This window comes from Canis lupus, chromosome 38 (assembly GCF_003254725.2).
Source record: "Canis lupus dingo isolate Sandy chromosome 38, ASM325472v2, whole genome shotgun sequence".
In the NCBI taxonomy this organism is placed as follows: domain Eukaryota; kingdom Metazoa; phylum Chordata; class Mammalia; order Carnivora; family Canidae; genus Canis; species Canis lupus.
This window is the reverse complement of record NC_064280.1, coordinates 9572265-9597452: the sequence shown is the minus strand read 5'-3', so window position 1 is coordinate 9597452 and position 25188 is coordinate 9572265. Positions and strand designations below refer to the sequence as shown.

At 34.0% G+C, this 25188-nt stretch overlaps 1 pseudogene; it reads right to left on the bottom strand.

Moving 5' to 3' along the window:
* The window catches only part of LOC125754536 (tigger transposable element-derived protein 1-like), a 50658-nt pseudogene extending 27306 nt beyond the window's left edge, over nt 1-23352 (bottom strand).
* Between the last annotated feature and the right edge of the window lie 1836 nt (nt 23353-25188).

Genomic DNA, 25188 nt, shown 5'->3' with positions numbered 1-25188 from the left:
TGGGACTCAATCTTGGAACTCCAGGATCAGGTTCTGAGCCGAAAGCAGACATGCTTAACCGCTGAGCCACCCAGGCATCCTGATAGAACTTTTTAATTAGCCCTATGGACCTAAATTTTATTTTTACAGATTACCAACATTGAAATATACAATACAGAATAAAGAAAAACTAAATCATCATCTGCATGATATAAAATATCTAGATTCTTATCTTAAATATCTTATTATCTGCAAAACTTCCGTGGCTCTATAATTTCATTTAGAAAATGAAAAAATTTCCAGATCATCTGTAAATATGTAAAATTTTGAAATATAGATCAACGTTTATAGTAATTCTACACTCAGTAGGAAAAAACATGAACACTTCACTCTTAGTACAATCTATTCTGGAATATATCCTATGTGTAGGATATATCTTTCAAACATTTGAAGCAAATTGCATATGGTAAAAAACATATACCACGATATCTACGGTGGTTCTTAATAAAGAGAAAGGAAATACTTGTGACAGTTATGTTATAAATTAAAGACGATCAAGATACACAGAAGTATATGATTTTTAGACTTAACTCCAACAGGTAAAATGTCAATACCAGTAGGCTTAAATAAGTTATGTATATTTAATATCAAATCTAAAGCAAACATTAAATGAAAGTTTTACAAATAGCACATTTATAAAGACTATAGATAAAATGACATCTTAAAAAAAGGTTCAAATAACTCATATGATGTCTGGAAAAGGAAAATAGAAAAAGTAAAACAACAGCAACAACAAACAGAACAAGCAGAAAACAAAAAATAAAATGTCAGACTTAAGCTATAATATTTAATAATTATGTTAAGTGTAAATGGATTATATTAAAATTTTTAATGGATACAAAAATAAACAATGTACTATCAAATACAATCTATAAGTAATTTACATAAAATACAATGACATAAGAAGTTGAAATTGAAAGGATAGAAAAAGATGTCCTGTACAAACATTAATTGAAAAAATCAGGGGTGGCTATATTAATATCAGATTAGCTAGATTCAGAGCACATAAAATTACCATGAATAGAAAGGACATATGCAACGATAAAAAACTCAATCCCTCAAATACATAGCAATATTAAATGATGCATATACACAAAAAAACTGAGCTGCAAAGGTTATGAAAGGAGAAATAGATATCCATGAATACGATTGGAGACTTTAACATTCTCTCTCAACAAATAATATAAAAATTGGATAGAACATCATCAAGGATATAGCAAAGACCAGAAACACTATCAACCAAAATGATGTATTGAATATTGCTCCCAACAACTGCAGAATACACACTCCTTTCAATTGGCTATGCAATACATATTAAGAAAGATCAAATACTGTGCCAAAAAAATCAACAAACTTAAAAGAGTTAAAATCAAAGTGCATTCTCAAACTACAAATTTAAAATAAAATCAAATAACAGATATAAGAGGGAAATCTCCAAACATTTGGAAACTAAAAATCTACTTCTAGGTATCAATGGACCAAAGAGGAAATCTCAAGGGAAATTATATATATATATATATATATATGCATTGAATTGAACGTAAATGAAAGACTATATATCAATATGTGTGGGATTCAGCTAAAACAGTGCTGAAAGGGAAATGTATAACCTTGACTGCTTATATCAGGGTAAACCTCAAATCAATAACCTAAGTTCCCATTTCCAACTAGTAAAAGAATAAAAAAATAAATTCAAATCAAACCAATAAAAGGGGCAGCCCGGGGGGGCTCGGCGGTTTAGCGCCGCCTTCAGCCCAGGGCCTGATCCTGGAGTCCCAGGATGGAGTCCCACCTCTGGCTCCCTGCCTGGAGCCTGCTACTCTCTCTGCCTGTGTTTCTGCCTCTCTCTCTCTCTGTCTGTCTCTCTCTCTGTCTGTCTCTCATGAATAAATAAATAAAATCTTTAGAAAAAAAAAAAACGATAAAAGGAAATAATGAAGATAACAGAAGCTAATGCTATTGAAGCAGAGAAGTAATGGAGAAATTCAATAACCAAACAAAAAGATTCGGGGCACCTGGGTGGCTTAGTCAGTTAAGCATCTGCCTTCAACTCAGGTTATGATCCCAGCATCCTGGGGAAGTCCTTCATCTGGCTGCCTGCTTAGTGAAGAGTCTGCTTTTGCCTCCCTCCTGCCCCTACCCTAGCTTGTACTTTCTCTTTCTCTCACTGTCTTTCCCTAAAATAAAGTATTTTAAAAAAATTCTTTGTAAAGATTAATAAAATTTTCAAACCTCTAGCAAGATTAGCAATGCAAACAGAGAGAAAATACAAATTACTAGTATCAAGAATGAAACAGAATATCACCACAAACCTTGCTGATAACAAAAAGATAATGAGCAATATTACACACACTTTTACGCATATAAATTTGACTAATTATATAAGATGAACTGATTCTCTTAAAAGTAGAAACTGCTATGACTTACTCAATATGCATAAATAATGCAAATAACTACATAACAACTAAGGGAATTTAATTTATAATTACATACTTCCTGAAAAAGAGATCTCCAGCTGCAGATAGTTTCCCGGGAAAAGTCTGTGAAATGTTTCAAAAAAGAATTAACACTAATTCTGCACAATTTCTTCCAGAGAATAGAAGAGGGAGTACACCCGAACTTATTCTATGAAACTAGTGTCAACCTAATACCAAAATCATACAAAGACAAGACAGAAAGGCAACTATCCTGTATCCATACCTACAAATCTATAAGTCTCATAAATATGGATGCCAAGATTCTCAACAAAATATTAGCAAATAGAATTCATTAATACATAAAAAAGAATTATATATTATGGTCAAGTGGGGTTTATTCCAGCCTTTTTCAACAGCTGAAAAATCAGTCAATGTAACAGGCTAAGGAAGAAAAAACAAATGATTATAACAATTAATGTAAAAGAAAAAAAAAACAATCAAATTTACTCATTGATCAGAAACACCCACTTGGTGATTATATTTTTAAAAATAAATGTTATTTTAGAAAAAGAGAGAGAGCAGGAGTAGGGGCGGCAGAGGGATGGGAAAGAAAGAATCTCAAGCCGACTTCCATTTGAGTATGGAGCATAATGCGGGCCTTATTTCACAAACCTGAGGTCATGACCCGAGCCAAAATTAAGTAAGTCGCTTAACTGACTGAGCCACCCAGGTGCCCTAGAAACACCCATTTATGGATTTTAAAAACTTAATTAACATGAGAAAAAGAGTAACAGAGGGATGTTTCCTCAACTTGATGGAGAACGTCAACAAAAGCAAAAAATATTTATTGTATATTTTTTTTAAATTTATTTATTTACTTTAGAGAGAGACAGAGACAGAGACAGAGACAGAGACAGAGACAGAGTGGGGGTGAAGCAGAGGGAGAGAGAGAATCCTCAAACTGACTCCCCACTGAGTATGGAGCCCAATGTGGGGCTTGATCCTAGGACAGAGTTCATGACCTGAGCCAAAATCAAAAGTTGGACATTTAACCACTGAGCCTATTGTATAGTTCTATTATCAAGTTATTTTTGATTTGCAAAAGCTAATCCTCATGATATAATGTCATAATAGAGAGAACAATATCATTAAAGCCAGGAACTCTGCTTTCAAACTTGACATTTCCAATTATTTTGGAGGACAGATAGACACCTAGATCAATGCAATTAAATAGAGAATGCAGAAATATACCTATTTAAGCATGGTTAGCTCCTTTTTGACAAGAGGGTAAAACCAACTCAATGGAGGGTGTAGTCATTTCAACAAATCATGCTGGAGAAATGGGATACAAACACACACACACACACATACACACCAAAACCCAAGAAACCTTAACCTAAACCTTACACAAAAATTAGCTCCAAATGATTTATAGATTTAACTATAAAATGTAAACCTATAACTTAAATAAAAAACGTTGGTATCCAGGGCCTAGTGAACATGACTGACGCTAAAAGTATCGTCCATAAAATACAAAAAATCCTAAATTGGGTTTTTTCAAAGTTAAAATGTTTTGGTTTTATGCACAAAAGATCCTGTTAAGAGGATGAAAGACATCCTCTAGACTATGATAAAATTTTACAAACTGTATATCTGAAAAGAAATCGAATCTAAAATATATGAGGAATTCTCAAAATTCAACCCATAAAAAACAAATAAACAAAAACAAGCAACCTAATTTGATTGTTGAAATGAGCATAAAGACAAGAAATAGGCAAAGATGTGAAAATAAATTTCGCAGAAGTGGATAAATGGATGGGAAAAATCAAATGTAGATGTTCAACATCACTTGCCATTAGAGAAATGAAAATTAAAACCATGATGAGAACAGTTAAAATTAAAAATAATATCAATATCAAATGCTCTTGATGATACAAAGCAAATGAATCTCTCATACGTTGCTGGTAGAAGCATAAAAATTATAGCCATTCTAGAAAATGGTTTCTAGAAAACCAAGCATACACTACCATAGACAATTGCGCCCACTCCTGTGTATTTATTCCAGAGAAATTAAACTTATTTAAAAAACAACAACCCACAAAAACTGTACATAATTAGAACATTCTTGAAATGGAAAATTTCAGATATGGAAAAAATGATCATATTTGTTAGGATTTAAACATGTTAAGGAATTGGAAGGTGGGCATAACTTTACACAGACAGCACTAGGGAGATATTTGCAAAGATGGAATATTTTATATTTTGATTGTGGTCATGATTACACAATTCTTTATAAATTAATATACAAATTATCAATATCAAATTCCCATTTTTGGTAGTTTACTATAATTATATAAGATGGGGAAAACTGGGTGAAGTGGGCATGGGACCTTTAGGTGCTAAATTTTTTCCTTTCTGTGTAATCTTGCACTTTCCTGAAATATAATTATTTCAAAATGCAAAGTTTTTTTTAAAGAGCTACTTATGATTTCCCTAAGTGACATTGACATTCATCCACTTCAATACAATCTGTGTTCTCTAGTGACCATTTATACTCCTTTTCAGTAAGATTTATGAAAAGCTTGTCATTAACTTCTAAAATATCTACATTTGCTACAGAAACCTGATTTTACCTAGTTATTCAAGAAATTCTCTAAATGAGAATGAGAAAAAGTAATTGGAGAGTTTGAATGTAGAGCTTTCATCTCCTTTTCCTTAACTTACAAGGGCAATAGAATATAAGACATTAACTCTTTTCGATGTTTATGTCTTTGAAATTTAACTTTCAAAGAGATTAGTCTCTCAAGTGAATTTCTTCCTAAGAATTCAATAATGGTAGGGGATTTATATCCAAATTTGGGACTTGTCTATATAGCTGTCGAATCACTGGGTGTTTGATCAGAGAAGCAGAAACAGTATGAGCAGTACAAGATAACTGATTTATTATAGTATTTAGAATTTACACAATTAAGGGAGGAAGAGAGGAAATATGCTCCGGAATGGAGAGCTGAATTATCCAGATAAAAGTCACTACTGAGCCCTTCGTATACCCTAGAGCATGCAGATAAGTAGGAGCTTGCAGAGAAAGCTGGGAAGCTAGAAATATGCATCTGCCAGAGTAGAATTATAGGAGACGTAAGTAATGGAGAAGATTATGGAAGGCTGCTGGCTCTGTGTCTGTTGTTAGGACTGGGATTGCTCATCACCAGAAAGAAGAGTCACATAAAAAGCACAGGAAAGAGGACCATCATGAACCTGAGAGCACTACTGCATATTGTTCTAACCATGGAATAGATCGAGAGCAGGCACCACTCCACTGGCTCTATCAGCTTCTAATCACCAGGATGAATATGGATGATGTGTCACTTCTGCTCTCCAAGTCTCATATATATTTCTCTTTTGGCTAAATCTGACTTGGAATAATAGAAGAAAAGGAATTCTGGGAAACAAAATTCTATCTTAGCCAAAGTGACACAGTCCAAAACCACCACAGTTATTGTTTAAAATCAAGGTTTTCATGCTGACTTTGAATCTCATAGCTGAACCATGGGTGCAACATGTTTGAAAACAGAAGCGGATATAATTCGAGAGAGAAACAAGAATTGAAAGCACATTTTGCATATTTGAATAAAGTGTTCATGGAATCAATTTAATAAAGAAACTTTTTAATGTATTTTCCTGTCTTCTAGAGACCATCCATCTTGTCCTTAGAGAGTATACTAAATAATGGTTTGTATGAATATAAAAACTTCACAAGTGTATGAAAAAGACTCTTCCAGTTTTCCAGTATATAATAGCAAATCCTCTACTTGATTACAGGGTTCATATTTTATGCAGATAGATTAACAGAAAATGAGCTCTAGAATGTTGGGAGAAAAGAAATTATTCTTGACATCTGGTGGTTCGAGGTATATGAAGGAATATCTGCTAGCATAATTTCCCTGACCTCCAGTTCTTTCACTAACTCATTTCTAGGGAAGGAAGAATAAGTTACATGATTGGTGTATTTGGAACAAAGATTTGGACATATGCTCAACCACTCTGTCATAATTTTCTTAGGAAACAGTTGTCAACAAGAAACATGACTTTACTCTAAGGAGACCTGTTGTTTTACAGTGCCACCTGTAGCTGGACCCATCTATCTAATTCTGACATTTGGGAACGGAAAGACCTTGTCTTCTGGTAGGATTCTGTTAACCGGATACCGGCCTCCTTATTTCTATCCATTGTTTCAGAACGTGAGCAGGGAAAATTAGGGCTATTTCTTACCTGTTTTCATCAAAGCTGTCAAATTTTCTTTTACCTAAAAGTAAAGTCCATCCTAAGTGATAAAACATTTTTCCTTGGGGAAGGTACCACTTCAGTGGTTCCTTCTCATGAGAGAATAGGTATCTTATTGGATTGAAGGCTATATGCTAGGCTGTTATAACAAGAATTTCCAAAAGAGAATGCTTTTAACATGACAGAAATTCTTTCACCCTGAATATGAGATGGGCAGATGATGAGGGCTGATATTCAAAGCATGTGGTTCCCAGGCTCCTTCCTTTCCATTCTTAGGCTTTGCCATAACATATAATCAGAGATGTCTTACTTCTGCATTCCAGCCCACATTCAGGTGGGAGAGAAGGGTTCACTCTTTTCAATAATATAAGGACAAAATCCAAAGTGGGTCACAACTTTTACCTCAATGTCATTTCTTTAAACTTAACTATGTTACCACATTGCTAAAAGAGAGACTATACCCAAGTAGTTATTTTCTTAGTTTTTTTTTAATTATATAAGAAGAGAAGGGTTGATTTGGGATAAGAATTAGCTAATTCTTACCAAAATACCTGTGCCTGGTCTGAATGTCTAGCTGCATCTGGTTTGATATTAAAAGGCTGATATATATATATATATAGATAGATATAATATTTTATATTATATATTATATATTTTATATATTTTCTTTTATATTTTATTTTTTCTGCTCTGCTGTGTAAAGGATGAGGAAACTGGTCAAAGCTCACTCCTTCTGATGGCTGGCCAAAGAACACATCTCTTTTCCAACTCTTGCTTTTTTGTGTCTGACAGGTGTGTGAATGTCTACAATGTTCAATATGCATAAATTTCAGTATATTACCAGCTCCAGTCAGTTCACTAGTTGGTGTTAACATCAAATTTGGGAGGCAGTATTTTTGTTTATTTAAATTTCAACTTTGATCTTCAATCCAGTTACAAAAAATTGTAACTATGAGCACTAAAGTGCTCGACTTTTATGGCCATTTCCTGAATTTGTTCAGAAGCTAGGGAAGAGATTAAATAATTAAATGTTATTCCACCTCCAACATATATTAAATTTTTGATCCTGAAAACAGTACAGCAAGCTAGCTGAAGTGATATTGCTATTCTCAAGTAAATATGAGGAAATTAACAGCAGAAGAACTCATTTTAAGGAGAGAATAGATTCAGAAGGGAAACACTCTGGGAAATGTTTGTACAGCTTTGGTTAATTGGTTATTTGCTCAAATAGTGCAGAAATAGATAACAAACATTTTTAAAGCATTCATTTTTATGAGGATAAATAAAACTTATTAATGATGAAGTAAGGAAAAAAAGCATGGCTTTGGAATAAGACACCATTGGCTTTGACTCAGATCATCCACTTCTTTGTTATATGAAAGCATTCATATAACTATAATTGCATAATTAACTATATACCAGTAAGTTACTTAAACTCTTAGAACTTCAAGGCGCCTGGGTGGCTTAGTCAGTTAAGCATCTGCCTTCAGCTCAGGTCACGATCCCGGAGTCCTGGGTTGGAGTCCTATGTCTGGCTCCCTGCTCAGCGAGGAGCCTGCTTCCCCTCAGCCCCTCCCCCTGCTTATTCTCTCTCTCTCTCTCTCTCTCTCAAATAAATACAATCTTTAAAAAATAAATAAATAAAATAAACTCTCAAAACTTCTTTTTCCTATTCTAAATGAGTGTGATGACATCCCTTCATAAGATTATTGGAAAAATTAAGTAAAAGGTAATATGAAAACACTTACACCAGTATTTAACATACCATAACACTTAATATAATTTAATTTTATCTCAATCACAGAAACCCATAAGTAAGAATCTGTTTGCTTTATTCCATAATGCAAAGCCCTGAGATTTAAATTTAAAAATTATATGTCATATCAATTTTTTCTAGTTACTGCCCAATAACAGTAATTCAATAAATATTTGTTTCATGAAGTAGTTGAGGATCTTAAAGATTTAAAAATATAGACTTGATAATATAAGTAATGTGCTAGCATTATTACATTAATATGAAAGAAATTCTAAATATACATGGTTTGAGGTAAATATAAAAGAAGCCCAACAAAATCTCTGTAAAATTCCTTTTGAAGTCATTGAAAAAACAGATATTGGTTATCTGATCAGTTTAATCATTCTTATATTCTCATATTCAAATTGACAAAGATAATGTTACTATTTGGGTGAGTTAAATTTAAATAATAAGACTTTGATGATCTCTAAGATTCCCTCAAGGGTTAAAACAATCCCTATCTTCTTAGAAGTTGCTGCAAGGATTTTTAAGAAAAGTGTTTTTTCCCTTTTTTTTTCTCAAACGAGAGCAATCAAAAAAACATTCAATACTGTGCACAAAATCATTCCCATTTGATGCTGAAAGAAATGATCCCATTAAGATGATTATCACTTACAAAAAGATTTCATTTTACAGTCTATGATAGATTTCCTATTGACTTGCTACTCTTCAATTCCATCCTAGTCTAACTTCTAAGATTCTGTGGTCCCTGCATTTCCTTCTAACTAAACCCAAATATTCAGTATTATTTTTTGCTCAATAGGATGTTATAACAAACATGTATTTCATGTTGTGCAAGAAATGGTTTCTTAAAAAAAAAAAAAAGAGGTCTATAGGGAAATGTAAGGAAGAGGACTACATCCACATAATATGGATTTCTGATAGAAAAAAAATGCTTTAATTCTTTTTTAGTATTTGTTAAAGGAAAATTAATCTTCAGGAGAATGGACAGGAGAAAAAAAATTGTAATACAACCACCAGTGACATGAGGAGATGAGGCTGAGGACAGGGATGGGGACAGTTAAAAGGAAGGAGACCAAGAAAAAAAAAAAAAAAAGGTAACAAGCCTGACTAAATAAGAAAGTTTTCTTGATAGAAAGGGACCTAATGGGGATCCCTGGGTGGCTCAGTGGTTTAGCGCCTGCCTTTGGCCTAGGGCATGATCCTGAAGTCCTGGGATCGAGTCCCACATCAGGCTCCTGCATGGGGCCTGCTTCTCCTTCTGCCTGTGTCTCTGCCTCTCTCCTCTCTCTTTCTCTTTGTGTCTCTTATGAATAAATAAATAAATTTTTTTTTTTAAAAGGGACCTAACTTACAACTTTTCAGGGTCAATAACCTTAGAGAGATAAAGAGAAAATGAGGGTAGAAATCAAACTGAATTATACTGTAATGAAAGGTAGTGGCAAACTCATAGAAACTATTGGGAAGAAAACAAGAATATATATCACACTGAACACATATTCAGATGAATAATCAATATGGTGAAATATGATGATAACAGTCTGGTAAAAATATCATGACATTTGAATCAATTAGAAATTAGGAAAGTAATTGCACTCAGATCAAAGAAAAGATATAATTGTATTTTGAATTAATGAGGAAAAAAGGTACCAGGAAAGAGAACCAAAGAAAATAATCTAGAAATAATCTCTAGATAAGTGTAAGTTTGTCAACTTTAAACAATACTTCAAGTAGCAGAAGGTGATTTGGGGAAAAATACAATCCTCGTTAAAAGGAGAAGGCAGGAGTATAGAAAGAAGAGCCAAATATTATCAGATGGAACAAATGATGCATTTCAAAAAAAGAGCATGTCCAAAATAAGAGACAAAAAAAAGCTGTCTAAAAGTTTTTGGAAAGATTCTTAGAGGGTTATTACTGGCATATTCACAATAAAATTTATTAAAATTGGGGTGCCTACGTGGCTCAGTTGGTTGGGCATCCACTCTTGATTTCTGCTCCAGTCATGATTTTGGCGTCAAGGGATTGAGCCCTGCCATCGATTCTGTGCTTAGCACAGAGTCTGCAGAGTCTTCTGGAGAGATTCTTTCTCTCCCTCCCCCTCTACCCTACCCTACCACTCATGCTCCCTCTCTAAAATAAATAAATAAATATCTTTAAAAAAATTGTTAAAATCGTCCCACCTTGAAAAGTTATATAACCATTATTCTTACTGGAACCAGAAATAACTGCACTTTGATCAGAAAGGAGTATTCTCTCCCTGCCATTAATAATTTGATGCAGATTATCACCTATGCATCAACTATACATTTTTGATACCTGCTAAATGCCAGGCATTGTGTTAGGCACTTTGAACTATAAAGATGAAGAGAATACCTCTCATTCTGAAGACATTGACAGTTAATGGCAAAGCTGACAAACACATTTGAAATAAAATATAATTATTAAGAAAATGGCATTGAATTCTACTGAGGGAATGCAAGGCAGATATCAGAGTGGACTTGCCCTTGACCTAAGACTTGAAGAATAAATATGCATTAACTCTGGTAAAGAGTTTTCTTCCATAATATGAAATTTTGCAAAAGGCTCACTAAACTATTGACTATAAACTAAGAAATAAATCACACAACTTTTTATTGAGTATTGGATTTTCTTTTAAATAACTTGGGAATACGAATTTTGAAGCTCGTAATAGGATGTAGCCTATTACAAAAATGTCATTTCAATTGGGTGTATCTGTGGCACGTTTGTATTGTATTTCCTCTGCTGTAAGCCAAGTATATCTGGGTATGTACTATTAGCTTTTCCAGGGAAAAAGTTTCAGAGTCCATTTTCTGCGACTGAATTTGGCCCATCCACATGATTGGAGTAGGATAGACTGTGGCAGAGTCTTGTATTGACCCTACTATTTATCCTGAATAAATACTAAGTGCTAGAAGAACAATCTAAAGGCTCAAATGAAGAGTACATAATGTAACACATTAGTTCAGTTGGAGGATACACCTATACTATACTATCCTATATGATAAATGTGACAATTACTTTATATAAATATAGTATAAATGTCATCTATTAAAAATTGAGTTTCAGTTTTTTCTCGGTATTAAATTTTCAGGAAACCTAAAGAACATACCATTAAATCCATGGCCACAATACGTAAACACACATACACACACATGTACATATAGGCATGCACATGCCATTGAAATATGAAGAACTGCAAGTTGGCAATACATAGTTGTCTCTTCATTTCATTAAAAAAATAATAGTACCATAAATTTAATTTGAACTGTCCAAGATATGAACTGAAATTTATCTCCCTAGGCTCACATAAATTCACTATGACTCAGCACTATTTTTATACTTTCACGAATAAATAAAAGCTTTTGAGATTTAAGTGAAATATTTTGTTTAGAGAATTCAAATGTATGTGTGTGTGTTTCAAACAAGATACCGTTTCAAAGGTAGAAATAAAAAACTACATACTATATGATTCTATTTGTATAAAATGTCCCAAAATAGCATTCTCTTTGGAGACAGAAAATAAATTAGTAGTTATCTCAGGCTGGAGCTGGGAAGGGGAATTAACAGCACATGGGCATGAGAAATTACTTCAGTGTGATGAAAATGTTATAAAACTTTATTATGGGGATCCCTGGGTGGCGCAGTGGTTTAGCGCCTGCCTTTGGCCCAGGGCGCGATCCTGGAGACCCGGGATCAAATCCCACGTCGGGCTCCCGGTGCATGGAGTCTGCTTCTCCTTCTGCCTGTGTCTCTGCCTCTCTCTCTCTCTCTTTGTGTGACTATCATAAATAAATAAGAATTAAAAAAAAAAAAACTTTATTATGGAGTGTTGCACAACTCAGTGAATTCGCTAAACACTGTTGAATTATATGCTTAATGGGTAAATTTCATGATAGGGATGACTTTTATGGTAAATTATATTTCAATATGTTATTTTAAAAAGAAAAAGGAAAAAAAGAATATGTTCCAAATAAACATATTGGCTGAGAAATAAATCTCCTTTGGAAAAGAAATCAGTATTTTAACAAATTAATGTGTATTCTATCTTAGGAATAGTTTCTTAAAGTTTTAGAGTGAACTATTTTCCCAAGTGATATTTCAATAAAATGACTCAGATCACTTCACAGTTTAACACTGTTATAATGATATAATTACAAAATTTCACTTATGTTTTCATCCCCTTGCTTTTACCCATATTTCATAATCATAAATCTTACCAATTAGTTTAACAACTACAAAACATCCCATCAATTGGACACATCACAGTTAATTAACACTTCATTGATAAGCATTTAGTTATTTCTCCAATAAATAAACCATTCAATTAGGACATTGTTGCATATATTCATTTGGATATTATGACTATTTCTTTAATATATTTCTCATAGGTTAGAATATTCACCACGTTCATATTCTTTGTCTCAGAACTTTTTGATCTGCCTATATATGGATCAAAGTACTTGATGTGGATATCCTTTGCTGTTGAATATGTTAAATTGTTTTCCACTTTGTCTCTCTCTTAAACTCGGAGGTTCTTGGGAGCTCTGGTGCACAAGATTAGGGCTTGTCACCTGTGGCTTCCAATTAGCATAGCAAGTGAGAGCATTGTTATTAGGTTACAGTATCTGAATCCTAAAGTGAGGAAGTGTTCTGTGGAGTAGACATAGCTAAACCGGAATTACTTGTTCTTGCAAAACCATATACTCAATGTCATTTCATAAACATCATCTTTTGTTTTAATTTTTACTTTTCAGTTAGGAAGTCCCGCAATTACCTTTAGCTAGAATGGAAACTTTAGGGTGTACCACTTCAGTGGGAAAGGAGAGAGGGAGGTCTCATTTTTGCAATTGTTTTATTGCCAGACTTTCCAATCCCCCTTTCCTTTTGACCATACCCTTATCTTCCGTGACTTCTGCATAGCTGACTCACAATCTGGAACTTCCCTGGCACATGTGTTGATGTACATGTGTACATAATACACATATTCAATTATATATGCAAAGTGTTCTAAGAGAAAAGCAAGCTGTGTGTAAGTGCCAGGCTCTTTTTATTCACCAATCTAGTTTAGCAATAAATTATATACAAATGTGCATCATAGTGAACTTAGAAATCATACAATAGTCTGTAGTGTAATTGTTTCTTGATTTAATGGTAGGTATTTACATCAGGGATTCTCAACCTTGACTACAAAATAAAATCACTCAGGAATCTTTTAAAAATTACAATACCCAATCTCTTGTAAAGATCAGTTAAATCATTGTTTCTGGTAGGGAGAAGGCAAATTCAATAATCATTCTATTTTTAAAGATCTTCAAGTGTCCCTACAGCCAAGGCTGGAAATTTGAATATATCCATTTTTTATCACAAATAATAATGCAGTTATTATACTATTTATATTATTTTTGAAAGTAATTTAAGATTATTTTTCATAATCGATACCTGGGTATGAAATTGCTGGACTAAGTGGCATGCCCTATCTAAATGTCTGTATGAATTGCTAAATTGCCCATTGAAAGTTTGTCAATTAAACAATATGTGACAATGCCCCATATTTCTTTGTATAATGATCAGTACTAGGTATTATGAGTAAATTTAGAGATTAGATTTGTTTTGAAATGCACCATTGAAACCTTATTATTGTTATAATTCATCAATGCAAAAATCAAAATCATACAAAATCCAAATTTGAGAATTTACTATTCCTTTATATCTATTTTTCATGGTTAAGCCAAGAGAAGTATAATTTATTCATATTTGACTATGTTTTGATTATTTTCTAGCAGTGTGACATCAAAATCTCTACATATTTACTATTTTTATTTTTTATTTTTATTTTTCATATTCACTATTTCTAAATGATAATGACAGCTTCTCATGAACTTAGGGAATCAGATTAAATATCATTTGTGATATAGAAAGCTTCACATAAGTCACATATGTGAAAATGAGAATTTTGAAATCTGAAACTTTACATTCACTTAGTACTGTAAAAAACCAGTAACCTCTGCTTTTTGGTTACATATAAGTTAAAGCAAAATTGCTTGAAGCATAAGAAATTGGCAAAACATTAATAAAGCTTTCAGCATTCACACCTTGTCTTTGCTGAACTGAAAGCCAGACTCATTCAGGCATGTATTAGGGTCATTAGGAAAATGACTTCTATTTGTTGTTAGAAATATTACTTTTCATCTGTACATGAATTGTCTTTGAATTTGTAAGAGCCATGTATTGATTGTACATCCTGTTATATAATGGGATGTCTTGTGGGAGTTTTGGTTACTTTTCCATTTTAGGCATATGAGTGTATATTTTTCCATTGCCCCAACCACATACTTATTTATTTATCTCTGGTAGAAGGACAAAAATGTTTGACATATTCTGATCCACATAGTCATCAGTAAAAATAATTTACCAAGTTTGTGGCTGATTGTATTAGCAGTAGAGTAATGACTCCTTAGACTTTTGGAAAACATGCATTAAGAAAATTATTTCATGATGAATCCCCCCACAGTAAAAATCTATTTTTCAGTGTGAAACTCTAGTGAATTGTGCTCAATTTTATTTGAGAGGCTAGAGGTCTGAATAGTTGTCAACTAGAAAAAAGGTGAACTGGAATTAGAGAGGACCTGGAAGAGACTAAACCTCAACTTTGAATTAAATAATCCGTGAAATTGGGTTGAGTTGACTGGAGTGTTAAGCTAACAGCACTATAAATTCCAGAAACAGATCTATACCTACATGGACACTAGGGTTATGATAAAAGCTTTACTGAAGAGATGAGAAAATAATGATGTTTAAATAAGTGTGTGTGGAAAATAGGATATGTTTATGGAAAAATTAAAAATGACCCAAGGTCATACCATATGGAAAAGTACAATTCAGATGAAATGTAGATTTAAATTTAGGCAAAATAATAAATATTCTAGAAGAAAACATAGAGAACATCTTCAAACTTCATGATGTGAAAATGCAGAATAAAATATTTTTTTAAAAAAATATTGATTGGGGCAGCCCCGGGTGGCTCAGCGGTTTAGCACCACCTTCAGCTCAGGGCGTGATCCTGGAGACCTGGGATCGAGTCCCACATCAGGCTCCCTGCATGGGGCCTGCTTCTCCTTCTGCCTCTCTCTCTATGTGTCTCATTAATAAATAAAATCTTTAAAAAAATATATATTGATTGGATACTTTAAAATGGCAAAGATCTGCTTATCAAAAGATACAAAAAATGAGTGAAAAAGAAAACCAGTGGAGAAAACTGCAACATATATGAGTGATTATGCACACACACACATTTAAATATAAATAATATAAATATAAATAATTTATATGTTTACTTCCTACCAAAAATTATGCTAATACATATGTAAACTATCTCCCACAAAGAAACAGAAATAATTTAAAAGTTGGCAAGAGGGATGCCTGGGTGGCTAACCATTTGGGTGTCTGCCTTTGGCTCAGGGAGTGATCCTGGGGTCAGGAATCGTGTCTCACATAGGGCTCCTTGCAGAGAGCCTGCTTCTCCCTTTGCCTATGTCTCTGCCTCTCTTTCTCTATGTGTCTCATGAATAAATAAATAAAATCTTTAAAAAAAAATTGACAAAATATTTGGCTGGTATTTTGCACACAAATGTTTTTCAACGGCTTACAAACATAGGAAAAACTATTTGATCTCTTTAAAATCCAGAGGAAGAACAGTAAAGCATAGTGAGTTATCAGTTATCATTATTCACACACTATGATGGTAAAGGAAAAAGACAGCTCAGGCCAAGCTTTATAATATACAATGGTGGGGAGTCAGCGGAATGCCTGAGGAGGATGCTCTGCTAATCTCTGGAGCTCTTTCTCTGTGTTGCTCTCTCCGAGGATTCTGTTCATCCTACAAGCTCTAGCAGCATCCTTGGTTTTCTAGCACTTTCAGCTTAATCTCCTCAACACAGGGAGTCTCTTGGACTCTGCTGGGGTCTCCTAGCCTGGCTAGGAGCCCTGGAGCTTCTCTCAAGATAGTAAACTTTTAGAAATGTAGGGCTCATCTTATTTATTTCCCATCTCTAAGAGATCACATTGTATTATTCTCTGCCCTCTAGTATCTCAAAATTTCTGTTTCATATATTTTGTCTCCATTTTTTGGCTGTTTATGAGTAAATCTGGTTGCTCCGTCGTAGCTAGAAGCGAGAGCAGTATCCCTGCTTTTTAAGTGATTTTTCTCAGCATAGTTAAAAGCAGAGTTCTGCTACTGCAAACTAGTGAAAATACTAGTTGTATCATTTTATTTATCATGTCATGTATTGCTTTCTGAAATCCACTTTTAGTTTAAATAATAAAATACAATTAAACTGGTCATCATATTCTTCATTATTAGAGTCTGGATTATGAAGACAAATATTTACCAAAGAAATTCCTATGTTCCCATCTGAATTATCACAATCCCCCGAAGTATATCATGTTCACCTCTCAAAAGGGTGATAAAGGTTCTTATTGCTCCCTGAAACTTTCACTAGCTACCGTATCTCATGTGTTACAAAAAATGCTAAAGGATCCTTTCAATGATTCAATGTGGCTCTCTATGTGGAAATTTTACATTCCATGTTTTTATAATGGAAATATATTAGATAAAGAAGCTTGGACTTGTTTCATTGAACTGGAAGTTGAGGCATTTTTCTTACCATTGTCCTATTGAACACTCATAATTGCTGCTTTGCTTTGTGTCAGATGCACATGTTATTTATTCCTCTTGCCTGTCACTGAGTGATAACCACTCATGGTTGAGGCGAGTAGTCCTACCACATTCTTGCCTCATTCTCTCATTTAAGAAGATATTCAACACAGCAGAGTCCAAGTGGGGCAGTGGAGGTTAAATCTGCTTAAAACGAAAAAGCATAAAATGTGTGGATTTTGTTGGTATATTGAATTAGACAAACCAAAGCAAAAATAGATATTTAAGAAAATCAGGACAAATTAAAGATACAGGTTATTAGAAAACACTAGTATTTATGCTTTAGGTTTCCTTTTTTAATATAATAATGATATAACTATTTTGAATCCTTATCACTTAGAGATACTTACAAAGTGACATATGAGCCATATTGTATGATAAATATAATTGGCCTTAAAATACTCAAAAAAAAAGTTAGGTGTTTGCATTTGAATAGAGACAGTGAGAAGAGCTAAAAGATATAGTAGAATAGAACTTAATTTTGACAAAAGGTGTGAAAATTCAAATGAGTTATTACAAAAGAAATACATGACCATCTGAACAAAAGAGATTACTACAAAAGTAAATAAAAGAGAATCATATGTATTTAAAATAGTGGTTAAGGTAATTCATAAATAATATGTATTTTTATGAATAGATATTAAATGTATATTAAAATCACATCATCAATAATAAGCAATTTTCATTAGTCAGCTTGTATGGTTAAATAACTATTACCATTATGTTTCTGAATATAGGCTGACCCCCCAGTAGTTGCGATTTCTGATGACAGGGTATAAGTAAAATGTCAATAACATTCACTTTTTGAGACATAGGTGAACTAGGAGAAGAAAACCTATTTAGAATTTTACTTTTTTGCAATGTCTTCAGGATGATTTCTTCACAAACATGCCCAAGGTAGAATCATTTAAAGTTGTTTCTGTTCAAGAGATATACTAAATCGAGAGCAGACAAACGAGTCTGTGGGCCAAATCTGGACTGACACTCATGCCTGTAAATAAAATCTTATTGCCCATAACGGTAACCGTAGCAGTTACATGTCATCTGTGGCTGCTTCTTTCCTTCAATGGCAGAAGGAAGTGGTGATTTTAAATTATATATTATATATTGTATCTTATAAATATAAAACATATGGGACACATGTATTATAATTATTGTTAATTTTCAAGAAATGGAAAAAACAGAAAATCATATTTAATAGAAAGGAATGTCAAAGCAAGACCAAGGTATATTAAAAACATGAAGACTTTTATATGTTTTATCTCTAGAAAGCTATACCATATAAGCTGTTTTAACATAAAAAGAAATGTCTTTGCTACACATAAAATTAGTAAGATTATGTTTTTACTTAAAATAGTTGTGTTCTTTTGCATGATTTAAAAATCCATGTAGTGTATAAAGGTTAAATAAACAAGTTACACAGGTTTAAATTGTACCATATTAATGCTTTGAGGGTTTTGTTTTTGTTTTTGTTTTTGTTTTTTAAGATTTCACTGCTGAGGACATGTGTGAGCCTAGGGAAAGCACTTAATTTGTTCATGCAGAGAATTCATTTTAGGTTTTTTGATCTTTCAGGCAGAATTTGATTCATTCTTTAATACTAAAAGATAGTGATCTTTTCTAAATAGCATCATAACATGAGGACTTTTCTGTCCTTTTACATTATAAACAGAATACTAATTTCCGTAAGCTCTACAGGGAGTAAAATTTACTTTATGAAAAAGAGTAAATCACAGATTTTTTTTCTTTTTTTTTTTAGAAATCATGCTCTAGGGGTAGGATAAACAAGTCAGATATTTCATGGAAGGCATCAATAGAAATAGCTGTTCACAAGAATTAAGACAGCAAAATGTTTTAACTGTAAAACAAGTGAGATTAGATAACAATATTCATTTAAATGTGTGAGTGACTCATATTGTCTGCGCAACCCAGCCTCTGCTCTAGGTCATGCACAAAACAAGACAGAAGTTTTCCAAAAGCAAATCTGAGTGTGCCTGTAGTAAAGAAGCTGTCAGAAGGACTTTTCTTTAAGCTCCTAGCCTATGGAGTTTCCTTTTATAGATCATCAATAAACACCATCATAGAAATAATAAATGTCATCACTTCCACATTACAGAAACTTATCTTGTCATGCCATGTTTTTCATGGAGGTGCTTCTTGGTCTTACTGGCATGACTATTAAGTATTAATTAAATTTTTGAAGATTGAATCATTAAGATTTAGAGTATTTTTAGTTCACTTAAGCCATGTGAATAGTCATCACAATTTCATTTATATTTATCTTGGTTGCTGTCTCAAGTTAGCCTGTAGCCTGACTGACTCGTTTATCTGAGTCTACTAGCAGAACCCATAATGGCATTATTTTAACTCCTATCTACTCTTTCTATTCTGTTCTCTGTAGAGGCAAAAGATGACCCTCTTTTCTCCTATACATAACTTGAATCATTTAATTATTTGATTTTTATACACTTAAACAATTAAAAGCACTGCAATTCTACTACTACTACTACTACTACTATTACTACTATCACTACTACTGCAAATACTATTGGTAATTAGAAGCCATTGCCTTCTTATTAATATTTCTGAAAGATATTTTGCTGCTTTTGCCCTTCTTATAAAAAAAACTAGACAAGTTTCTCATTTCTTAAGAAATTATATATGAATAAAAAGGTAATATGTAGAATCACAGTGACTTTAAGTAAGACAAATACAAATTATGAAATTTAGTTGATATTTTAGAGGTAATGGGCGCAAAAATCATCTATCACAAAGACATACTTGTAATTTAATCTAGCATACTTCTATCATTTTAACTACAAGGAAAATATTTAAATGAGTAGGAGATAATTAGGGTTAATGATTAATATGTATACAGCAGTGTAGACTGACTACACATTATAAGAGACATCTATCTGATGGGTTAGTTATACATTCCAATTGGTTCTTGACCTTCTCAAATAATTTGTTAAATATTCTGATTTTCAATCAGAAACAAATTGGTAAACTTATAATATGATCCCATCTCTACATTTAGTATCATGAAAAGTTGAATGCCTAATATTCCTTTACAAGATATATCACTTTCTAGATAAAACACAGAATCTGGACTGCGTGAGTGGCTTAACTAATGTTACAGAGCTAGTTTGTCTATTCCCAAAACTGGTATTTGGCATATCATCGAGTAACTCAGTTGCAATCCAAATATTTCAAAAGCTTTATTTAGAGTTTTATTAGGTACAATCATTTATCTTGGCTGTTTCTGATTTTTATGCTCAAGACTAGAATATGTATTTTAAACAGGGGAAGCTTAAACACAAGAATATAAATTTGATGTAACAGTGAGTTTCTAAGAAACTCAATCTATGTCTCTTGACTATTCCAATCTGTTAAAGTCTTCATAATAGCTTGGCTACATTACCACTAGTGCTCTTGCTCCCAAATCTTGCCCATTCAAAATCCAACCTAAGAAATATTATTTGAATATATTTCTAAAATGGGAGAAAAATGGAAATCTAGTATATAACTTCAATGCTGCAAAAGGTATTGAATTGATCATCTCTCTCATAAAGTGTAGAAATAACAAAAGGTAAATGCACATGTTTACATAGTATGCTTATACATGAGAATTATACATACACACGTGCATATGCAATGTAGGTCTTTCCTATTCAAGAAATAATATTCAAAAACATAATATTCAGGGCACCTGGGTGGCTTAGGCCGTTAAGTGTCTGACTTTGGTTTCGGCTCAGGTCATGATCTCAAGGTCGTGAGATCAAGCCTTGTGTTGGGCTCCACACTGGACATGAAGCCTGCTTAAGATTTTTTCTTTCCTTCCCATGAGGTCCCCATGCTCACATGCTCTCTCTATTTCTCTCAAAACCAACATAATATTCAATGCCTTTTCTTATTGTTTTGTGCAATTTACCCATTGCTGGCTTACTCTCCTAGTAAGATATAATATTTTATAAGTTGATTTGTGAACTATAACCCCAGTGATAGAAGTGAAATACTTTTTCCCCTCATATACTGTGTGTGTGCGTGTGTATGTTTGTCTATATATGGAGATTTAAGATGTGTGCTGGCTATTGATTTCTTGCTTCCTCACTTGAAATACATACATTTTCTACTCTGTGAAAATGGATCTGGGCCCTTAAAATAATTTTCTTTGTCAGTCAGCACTGAAGCTTTGTCAGTAAAAGGCACAAAGAAGACATTGCAAGAGGAAAGAACCTTTGCTTCCTAGTTCGGGTGTGTTTACTCAGCAGGCGCCTGAAGCACTCACTGGGCATGGCTTCTCTAGTTCCCGGTTCCTGCAGCTTCTTTGACAACAATTTCCTGCAACACACATGGTTTCCAATGAACCTAGACATACTTAGCAGTTTATGGAATCATACATCAGCACACAGTCCCATAGGGGATATTACAGTAGGAAGCATGAACTGGAAGCTCTTGGACTTCCATTCCTTTTCAAGATAATAAATCAAAAGCAATACCAAATTCCTGGGGTAATGCCAGAAATTGATTCCACCATAAAACACTTGAAAGAAAGCAGAGGTGATATTATCTATCATAGTTCTTCAGAGATTTCTGATGCTCCTGATATTCCCCAAAATATCACACTGGTCCACCATGTGATACTACATTATGCTGATTGAATCTGAAGTAACGGGTTCTTGAGAGGTCTTAGTAAGAAATATGTAAATGAGAGAGTTGGAGGTCAATTTCACAAAAATTCAGGGACAAATCACCCTAGTGGCATATCTAGGATTCAATGGTCTGGAGTAGATTGAGATATCCCTTCAAGGTGAAAGACAAGTTGCTATACCTCACCATTATAAAAACAGAGAGGTACAATGCTTAGTGGACATTTGTGTGGAAATTAGAGGCAACATATTACAGAATCACCTGTAAGGAGGTCAGTTTTTAATGAGACCAGAATAAGAGAAGTGTATAGAGGAAGTTAGTAGAGCCAATATACCTCACACTGATCATATGGGAACATTACAGTAAGAAACACTAACTGGAAGCCCCTAAAACTTCCATTGCCTTCCATGATAATAAATTGGAATCAATACAAATTCCTGGGAAAATTATAGAAATTAGTTTCCCTATACAGCGCAAGTTGCTCTATCACTGGGCCTTGTGATCCAGCAAATCCAGAAACATTTGACCTGTGACAAATAAGAATGTTATATCAAGTATAGAATGGATAGCAAATGAGGGAAGACATGGATATTAACTCATAGTCTGATAATCACTTATAAAAACTAATCTTTGCACATTTCTATTTGCAGGTTATGTGTGCGTGTTTGAAAATGCTATTTTTCACGTCCCTTTATGTTTTCACTTTATATACTAGTTATTAGGAGCTAACTTTATAATTTAGTCTTTAGATATTCTGTGGGATGGTGGCTGAAGTTCAGGGGTACTTAATATATCCACTGATGTATACAGTGACTCATGATTGTATGTCGCCTCATTTAGGGGAAAGCAGGAAGATTCTTTTCACTTAATAGAATGATAGCTGTGTCTTTTTAAGTAGAAATACAGAGTTACTTTGTTGTTTATTGAAAAGTTCAAATGTTTGCGGAAGAGTATATATGGAAGCTAAATAGCCAAAGGGGTGGATTGGGTCAGTTGGTGATTTATTTGTTCTTTGCCTCCAATTCATCTTTTTCCCTGCTTTGTGAAATGCATCTTGGCCCATAAAGCATCTTAGCTCTTTACCAGCTGGCACTGAAGCTTTGTCAGTAGAGAGGGCTGGAGAATTGTGCAGGAAAAAAAAAAAAAATGTTTTCTGCTTCCTGGTTCTCATGTGCTCACCAGGCAAGCCCCTGGAGTCCGTATGGCTTTCTCCAGGACCAGGGCCCTAGGTTTCCAGCAACTGTAGTGAACAAAAGCCAGGAAGACAAGCAGCTAACAGTTGTGACTGGCATCCCACTCACCTTAGGTGTTTTTTGTAGCAGAGTGCTTCTGGTTTCTGCAGTGCTCACAGTTTCAGCAGAACCAGTTCTTGCAGTATTATGGTGGTCAGCAGCAAACACCAGGCAGCATTTTTCCTTGACTCGTCTCCTTAGGCAGGTTTCTAGTGAAATGCCTCCAAAGAGATACCACCTCATGAACAGCTTTCCTAAATACCTTAGAATTAGTATTTCCCACAAGATCTAGGAGGCAAATATCCAAGTTCTTCAGGACAGGGCCACAGAGATTTCCCTGCACATAATGAGCCATAGCTGAGCCCCCTCCAGCACAATCTGGATCTTTTCTTCAGGCATTGTGTATCTCCCTTGGGAGAACTAGCTGCTTGTGACATCTGCTCTTCTTATATCTTTGAGATTTCTGTGTGCTTCTTCTTAACCTAACCAATCCCTTTATTCCAATACCCTTTTAAGTGTATTTAACTACCTTCCCCTATTCAAATTTCTATGTAGTGTCCCTCTTCTCTTTAGATCCAGATTAATAGGTGACTTCTATCTCCATATTGCTAGAAATATTTCACTTCAAGTATGTGTCTTCTGTTTCAGTAGCTTTATTTAGAATTTATACTACACAATCACAGATCGTCTACCACTAAATATATTACCTACCGTATATATTAGCCACAACTTTTCCCACTCTTCTTCATCATGCCAAATATCAAGGTCTGTACCGATTAATGTATTAGTCAGATGAGGCACGTATATCAGAATTTCAGAAATTGTTTTTAAAGTGTTTGGGGCCTCGGGCAGCCCCGGTGGAGCAGTGGTTTAGCGCTGCTTGCAGCCCAGGGCGTGATCCTGGAGACCCTGGATCGAGGCCCATATCAGGCTCTCTGTATGATGCCTGCTTCTCCTAACCTCTGCCTGTGTCTCTGCCTCTCCCTCTCTCTCTCTCTCTGTCTCTATGAATAAATAAATAAAATCTTTTAAAAAAAAGTGTTTGGGGCCTCTTCTAATTATGTTATTTGTGCTTTTTCTCCGCTGTCTGTTCTACATGTATGTATTATGAGTTATCTTGTCTGCTACTGGTGCTCTACTGCTAAGTTATCTTAGGGTAACAGCTATCTCAAGATGCAGTGGTCTCTGTTCCTAGACATAGTTTATAAATCTGTAGATCATCAGTTCCAAGGACCAGGAACCAACTTCTTTACTCTCCAGTCTCCTGTGACCTCCCAGGCTACTTTCCTATACTTTCTACAAAAGTATAGGAATCTCTACTGAGTAACTTTTCCCTGGAATTTCCCACATAGGGAAATCTGACTTAGGGCAGAGAAAGCCCTACAAAGGTGACCGCACTAATATCTTCCAGCGGCAGGCTTCCTGCTATGTCAGCACTATCTTTGCTTCAGAGAAGTGTAGGGTAGCGTCCTAGACCAGATTAAAGGGAAATTAGTATGAAATAACCCACTATCCTCCCTCCTCGATATAATATATGTGATTATATATATATGTACATAGACATGAATACCTATATGTATCTATAGAAATCAATCTAGGGAGAGATTTGCAGTAGAGTTCTTTACCACCTAATAATATGTCACTAATATCTCCTGCCAACAATTATCCAACTTCTATAATTTAAAAACACCTATATGCGTATCCAGATAACATAAAGCTATGTTTTGTTATAATACACTTTGCGTCAGCTTCTTTGACTTATTAAATATACATGTTCAATAAATTCTATCCAAAGTATTCTGCATTTACATTTCTAGATCATTTACTTAATATCCTGTATCTGTTAGAATACATCACATATGTTTTTGTACTTCAGTGTGGAAGATTAATATATAAACAAATTTAGTGATGTATTGTTTATTCGGAGGGATCTATGAAATGTTCTAGTAGCCTCAAAGAGTACGTGCAAGAAAAATAAAGCCACTGTAGCCAGGAGGGTTAAAATAAGTAGATTTAATAAATCTTGCAAAACAGTTAAGTGCTTGCAGTGATACTGTGTATGCTGTTGTGCTCTAACAG